Below are 8260 nucleotides of genomic sequence, written 5' to 3'. Positions count from 1 at the left end.
ATATCTCATGAACCGTAACTCCGATTGACGAGATTCAAAATGTTTTGAAAACTAGACACAATTTCAGACGACTTTCATGCTTTGAGAAAATGTTGATCCCTGAAAAACTCGACCAGTTGGGCCTAAACTCGACCAGTTTTGTCAGAATGTTCCAGATTCGAAGATGCCTTGCCGTACACGCTGTATACGTGGATTATCGAAAAAACTCGACGATTTATTCTTAAAAACTCGTCGAGTTGAAGTTGTTTTCAGAATTTATATATAGAAACTTTTCTCATTCGAACCCTAACTTTTTGTGGAGGCTAGCTGCGACTTTTGAAGACGAGAAGGGTTCTTGGAGCTACTATTTTCGAGATTGCAACATAAGAGACAATTTAGAAGAGAATCAAAGGCAAATAATCATTCTTCTTTTCTTAATCTTTGTTTTGAACCATGTTTGAATCATTAGATTTTGATTTTAGATTATTACTTGTTGTAGATATGAGCTAAAAGCTTTTTACTTCTGTTTGGATGAGATAATCTTATGAACATGGTTTGATTGAGTGGTTGGATTAATATTAATTTGGTTATTCATCTTGTTAAGCTTGTTAAAGATCCTCATGTATTGATGATAAATGTTTTCTGTTATTAAGTAAGTTATTGAATTGCATGAACATCTTCTTGATTACTTAATTCATATAGTTTTGTGAATACAAGATTGTATGCCTAGGAATAATGAACATGAAACTAGGGTTAACTAGAAAATATGTAAATCAATGTGTGAGCCTGTGTGATGAACAACCACATATGAGTTGATTTAATTGAACAAATTTGATTAGCTATTATTACAAGTCTTACTTGATATGAACTGAACACTAGGAAACTTGTTAGTTTAATCAACTGGTCACTGTTTGAATTAACTTGTCTCCTAAAGGATTGGTAATAGTGAACATGAACCCAATCACATTAGGAATCGGTAACCATTGACATATTGATCCATTGCACTTGCCACGAAATTAACCATAGGAATAAGTGAATCGAATCTGAACAGAAGTCTCTTTTATCATTGAATCTAGTTGTCCTTTCTTGTTCTTCTTAGTTGTTAATTGTCCTTGTTTGAGTGTTAAATTGATTATTTAAGTTTCTAGTCTTTCAAAACTAGACAAACCCCCCTCTTTTATTACTTGTTTTATTTAGATAATATTAGCATTTATTTTAATTGTTTACCGTTCCTTGTGTTCGATACCCTACTTACCTGAACTAAACTGTTAATCGATAGGTACACTGCCTTTCGTGTGTTTGTCTTTGTGTTTAAGTTAGTAGGATTAAAACTAGTTGGTTTAACACACATCAAGTTTTTGGCGCCGTTGCCGGGGAACGGTTCTAATAGTTAATTTTATTTGCTAGTGTTATCGATCCTTTTTGTGAGATTTATCTCATATAAAGTTACACGTTTTCTGTTTAAATTTTTATTATCATATTATTATGTATTTTCCAAATCTCGATGCTTTTGATGCTTTTCTTGAGGAAGTAGTACAGGAAATTGAGCAAGAAGATGAGGAATATGACTCAGATGAGGATTTGATGAAATTTGGAAGATGGTTAGATAACATCTTGCCTAATGAAAAAGAGCAATCTGAGTTACAAGAGCTAGAGTTAAAAGATGAAGAATTTAATCCAGAAAGAGATTTGGAGGAGCTGGAAAGATTGCTAGCAGAAGGGTCAAATGAAGAACACGAACAAGCTGAGTTGCAGGAACCAAGCCGTGGTTTGACCATTATCACGACATGGCCCCCTATTTTCCCAGATTGTGTTTCGAAGCATGGGGTGACGACTCTAACTTTGGAGAAAGTTCTGAAACACGATCCATTTCTGATTAGTATCCAACCGGTCCCAACCCTTATCAAGATTCTTGGGTTTTATATATTCAAGCTCGTTTGGCCAATTATAGAAGCAAAAAGCCAAATTTTACAAATTGGTCCACCAAAGAAGATATTCAATGCAACAGATGGATTGGCATTGAGTTTATTGGAAGTTTATTAAGTTGAGAGTCTAGCTAAAAACTCGCACAAAAAGAAGCGCTTGCGGGAGGCAACCCGTCATTAGAGTTTGCTTTTCTTTTTCTTTTTGAACTTCTAGTTTATTAGGGTAGTGTAGGATTTTAATTTAATGATTGTTTTCCTTTTTATTATTTGGTTTTTGATTTTGATCTTTGCAGAAGTTAGGGCGAGAATCGATCAAATTATTAAAGCGTGAGGAATAAATGTGAAATCGAGTCTAAAACGAGAAGAGTGGGAGAATTGAGTCTAATTATGAGTCCGGTGAATAAATGGCTGAAAGGATGAGCTTTTACTAAAGAAAAATGAAGGGGAATATTGCTATAATCATTCCCTTAAAATCCAGAAACGAAACTGAAGTTGGAGTATATTTTGTTCACTCAGTGCATAAAACTCGTCGAGTTCCCTATATAAACTCGACAAGTTCTTTTGGAAAAACCCGATTGTGCCAGTTTCAGCGACCCAACTCAACGAGTTGCTCTTTCTCTTACCTTTGAGTTGGTGATTTGATTACATTCTACGAAGGCAATTGGCTGTGCTATCACTATTTATTTTCCAAGCATTTCCAAGATCTTTTTCCTCTATATTTTGGAGCATAACCATACGAGATTTGACACCCAAGGCATGGATGAGCTGTTCCCATGTCCAAAGTCAGCTGAAGAAGGAGATCAAAAGAAGAATATCAACCTCGCAACTACTATCCCAGGGGAGTTTGTTCTAATTCTCTCTACTTTTATGTTCTTTTTCATGCATAACATGCAATGGGGACATTGCATAAATTAAGTGTGGGGTAGGGGGTTGATTACATTAGTTATGTTAGAATCCTAGGTTTAATTTTTGAAAAAAATTTGCATAAAAAAATTGCTAGGGCCTAATTTAGAAAATTTTGGTAAAGCAATTAGGATTCCATGTTAATATTATGTTTGATGATTGCAAGAGGACCCAAATGTTTAGTTGAGCCAATATACGTTATAGTGCATTTGTGGCCTCCTTTATTCTAGTGAAATCATGGGACAAAAACACAACCTCGCTTAGTTTGAGGATCGCAATATGTTTAGCATCGTGTACTTGAAATGTATCCAAGAAAACTTAAGTAGTCATTGCACACTAGACTAATGCCTTTAACCAATAAAGGATGAAGTTAAATTCCCTTGCATAAGCATATGTTTTTCTAGGTTTTTAGTTTTGAGTGGAAAAAGTGCGTTGAAAAAAAAAGAAAAAAAAAAGAGAAAAAAAAAAAAGAAAAAAAAGTTGAAAAAAAAGTGATGAATTGTTTGAATAAAGAATCTACAAAGTTATGAAGACAAAGAAGAACACATTGAAGAAAAGCTACAAAGTATAAAAGATTCAATCAAAAGTAGTATTTATTGTAATTTTCTTTTCTAGGTTATTTTATCATATGTATGCTTCGGGATTTAACCAAAAATGACTTGAGGTTAAGAAAGTTTTATGGGGATGGATTCGGAGGGATGCACAAAATGAGCGTTGTTCAAAAGAAGTGGGCGAGTGTTTATGAGGATTGTAAGTATTTAGAATTAAGGGGGGTCCTTAGGAAAAATTTTAGACACAAATGCATGCGTTGCGGTCTTGGAATAATGGTTGGGTTCGATTAGGATTGTCTTATGTGGTATTAGTGTGCTAAAATTCGGTTTTGCTTGGGGGCAAGCAAAAGTCAAGTGTGGGGTATTTTCATATGGGCTTATTTAGTCATAGAAATCATTCATTATCTTATTAATTATTGTTGATTTTATATCATTTTATGGACAAAAGGTACTTAATTAGCTTAATATTTCAATTTCATCAATAAAAGACATGCTCGGGTGAAAAAGGAAGAGGATTGAGTGATTGGAAGCTTGGAGATTGAAGACTGAAGAAAGAAGGATGTTGCTGGACAGCTTGACCCCTCGTCAGTGTTTTGGCCATACCTCATGAACCGTAACTCCGATTGACGAGATTCAAAATGTTCTGAAAACTAGACACAATTTTGGACGACTTTCGTGTTTTGAGAAAATGTTGATCCCGGAAAAACTCGACGAGTTGGGCCTAAACTCGACTAGTTTTGTTAGAATGTTCCAGATTCGAAGATGCCTTGCCGTACACGCTGTATACGCGGATTATCGAAAAAACTCGACGATTTATTCTTAAAAACTCGTCGAGTTGACGCTGTTTTCAGAATTTATATATAGAAACTTTTCTCATTCGAACCCTAACTTTTTGTGGAGGCTAGATGCGACTTTTGAAGACGAGAAGGGTTCTTGGAGCTACTATTTTCGAGATTGCAACATAAGAGACAATTTAGAAGAGAATCAAAGGAAAATAATCATTCTTCTTTTCTTAATCTTTGTTTTGAACCATGTTTGAATCATTAGATTTTGATTTTAGATTATTACTTGTTGTAGATATGAGCTAAAAGCTTTTTACTTCTGTTTGGATGAGATAATCTTATGAACATGGTTTGATTGAGTGGTTGGATTAATATTAATTTGGTTATTCATCCTGTTAAGCTTGTTAAAGAACCTCATGTATTGATGATAAATGTTTTCTGTTATTAAGTAAGTTATTGAGTTGCATGAACGTCTTCTTGATTACTTAATTCATATAGTTTTGTGAATACAAGATTGTATGCCTAGGAATAATGAACATGAAACTAGGGTTAACTAGAAAATATGTAAATCAATGTGTGAGCATGTGTGATGAACAACCACATATGAGTTGATTGAATTGAACAAATTTGATTAGCTATTATTACAAGTCTTACTTGATATGAACTGAACACTAGGAAACTTGTTAGTTTAATCAACTGGCCATTGTTTGAATTAACTTGTCTACTAAAGGATTGGTAATAGTGAACATGAACCCAATCACATTTGGAATCGGTAACCATTGACATATTGATCCATTGCACTTGCCACGAAATTAACCATAGGAATAAGTGAATCGACTCTGAACAGAAGTCTCTTTTATCATTGAATCTAGTTGTCCTTTCTTGTTCTTCTTAGTTGTTAATTGTCCTTGTTTGAGTGTTAAATTGATTATTTAAGTTTCTAGTCTTTCAAAACTAGACAAACCCCCCTCTTTTACTACTTGTTTTATTTAGAGAATATTAGTATTTATTTTAATTGTTTACCGTTCTCTATGTTCGATACCCTACTTACCTGAACTAAACTGCTAATCGATAGGTACACTACCTTTCGTGTGTTTGTCTTTGTGTTTAAGTTAGTAGGATTAAAACTAGTTGGTGTAACACATATCATTGACTTTTAACCTTGCGTTCCCACGACGTGTGTAACATCCAAAAAACCCAGGCCAAAATTTTCATTTTTAATAATGATACATTCAAATAAATCATTTGTTGAAAAACCATTATTCATAAATCAGAGTTATAATGAAGACAACGCAGAATCTGAAATCATAAAGCTGCTAATGTGTGTGTACAGTCCCATTATCATAAACCAAATGAGTACCTGCAAAAATATTTAATCCACAACTGTAAGTACAAAGTTTAGTGAGTTCCCCAATATCTCATACATCACAATACATAACAACAGCCTTGGAACTATTAGAAATTCTGAATTACACATACAGCAGGCAATATAACAACTATGGGTCTTCAGCAACTCTGGGGACTATCAGCAGTCCCAGTGGCTTATAGCACACCTTGTGGATTAATAGCACACCTCACAGATTATCAGCAACCCTGTGGGCTATCAGCAGTCCCATGGACTTACAGCAATCCAGGAGTTATCGGCACCCAATTCACATACAACAATAATCAACAGATAAGACCCAGTTGGTCAACATATACTACCATATAGGCAAGTATAGTGAGAGGACTCACTTCGTAAGTAGAAGCTAAATTCCATATCTCTCACTCACCAAAGACCGGTCCTATATGGCACCTAACAACAATAAAGAGTACCCTCTCAGTCTGAAATCCAAAACCCTTAGTTTGATCAAAAGTCAACCATGGTAAAAAAAATTCAACATCAGCCAATGATCACGTCGTAACCACACATAGGTCATGCTGTGACTGGAAAAGGACAAAGTAGTAGTGAACACCACATCTCATGATGTGACAGTCTATTGCTTACGTCATGATATCTGTTGTGGCCAGCTTAAATCATTAAGCTCTTAATCCCTTAAGCCATTCATTAAGACTTTCTGGAGGGTCTCCCCCAACCCTAAGGACTATTAAAATCGAAGCTTTACGGTCATGCATGTCCAATGCATGACTTGAACACTAATTAGGTAAATAAGAGGGAAAATGAGATCAAGACTCATGCTTAGAGTCTAAATCAATACCAAAACTCAAATCTGAACTCATACTAAAAGGAAATGTCTCAATGACCCATAAACTTGCTAACTTTATGTATCTCATGCATGCTATCAAACTCATCCAGAAAAAGGAAAGCATAAACCTTAGATCTAGCATGCATTAGAGATAAAGGTAGAACCTTTATGACATACAAGGGTCCAAAAGCACCGCAAGGTGATGAGGTAGGAGCTTGATTTCCAAAAGGATGCACCCAATACAAACTAGGTTGTCATTTCTGAGATTTAGAGAGATAGAGGTTGAGAAATGAACACTAAAATCGAGTTTAAGGTGCTTAAATACAAAGCAACCCCCAAAAAGATCATGGGATTAGGCTGTTGCATCTCTCACATCATGAGCCCTTATGTCTCACGTCGTGAGAATGGTAAAAAACATGCTTTCTCATGTAAGAATGGTAAAAAACATGCTTTCTCATACTTTGCTTGTCACATCGTGACCACCTAATGGTCATGTCGTGACACTCGATTTCCCTTAAAAATCAACCTTTTTACTCTTTGAAACCCTAAATCAATCCATCCTAGAAAACGGGTGTTACAATTTTGCCAAGGAAGGCCCACGTCGTGGTGTTAACTTTGACTTGGTTGACCGTTGACTTTTGATAAGTTTCACTTAGGCTCAAACTTGGAGAATTTGGGTTGTTGGTTAAGGATTATCTAGTTTTCGTGTTTAGCTGGTTCACGGGATTGAGCAGTGCAAAGTGTGAGAGTATTGTTGTGCTTATATGGTTCCTCAGTTCAGGTGAGTTTCTCACTATGCCACGTATCCCATTGTATATCCTTTGCATGTTAAGACATAGGTGTTGTTAGAGAAAAAGTATGTTAGTAGCTGAAGTAACTCCTTTGTATATATGTGATGTATGAGATACTTAATGTCATTGTATGTTAGATTGGTAGGGTCTTGCTTGTATGTTGTACGGTACAGTTAAGGGTTATGTTAGGTTAGCATAACTGGGGTACACTAGTTATCAGGATTATGTATGATTGGCCAACGGAGGACTTAATTGAGAAGTGGCCAATGGCAGGTAATAGGATATAACCTAGCTCGAAGTTATATATATATATATATATATATATATATATATATATATATATATATATATATATATATATATATATATATATATATATATATATCCTTATTATCTCGAACCAGGTATATACCGGACAAGCCTTATACCGAACTAGGTATATATACCGAACCATGTATATACCGAATAGGTTATCTACTGAACCATATGGAATAGCGAACAAAGTACAAGAATACATCACACAAATGTAACGCATAGAAACTCACATAAAATAACTTGTACAAGGTTGTTTGACTGATAAGTCCTGAAACCAATGAAGCATAGTTGTTAAACGGCTAACAAATACATACGAGTGTACCTTCTGGGGTACGACCATTAATGCGACATGATGGCAGACCTGCTTGGTATAGGAAGAGGTTATGGTCTCTCAACAGCGACTATAAATAAGGAATGAAGAGCATTCTAGAAGGTAAGCACATTGATCTGATCATTCTCAATCGATTATATCCCAAATACTTTTGTTCCCTCACTATTCAATGAGTTTCAATTATCATAAATAAACCTTTTTCTCACTTTACCATCGAAGCGTTGGCCTGGGATCCCCTCCTGGTCAATCATCTTACGATTTTGTTTGCTATCTTTACGTTATCTATATCAACGAGGAATCAGTAATCATTATAGTCTATGGAAGGTGAACCCGGAGGCGCATCAAGTGGCGCCATCTATGGGACTATGCAACAAATAGTTGATGACGAAAATAAGGTTATTGATGTGAGTCCTATCACAAGAATTTAGACTTTCGAGGGAAACAAAAAAAATGCCACAAATCAAGATGGTAGTAAAAAACTAGAATGCAATGTTTGA

The sequence above is a fragment of the Lactuca sativa genome, chromosome 5 (genome assembly GCF_002870075.4).
Source record: "Lactuca sativa cultivar Salinas chromosome 5, Lsat_Salinas_v11, whole genome shotgun sequence".
Classification (NCBI taxonomy): Eukaryota; Viridiplantae; Streptophyta; class Magnoliopsida; order Asterales; family Asteraceae; genus Lactuca; species Lactuca sativa.
The sequence above is the reverse complement of the archived record's forward strand: the minus strand, read 5'-3'. Positions refer to the sequence as shown.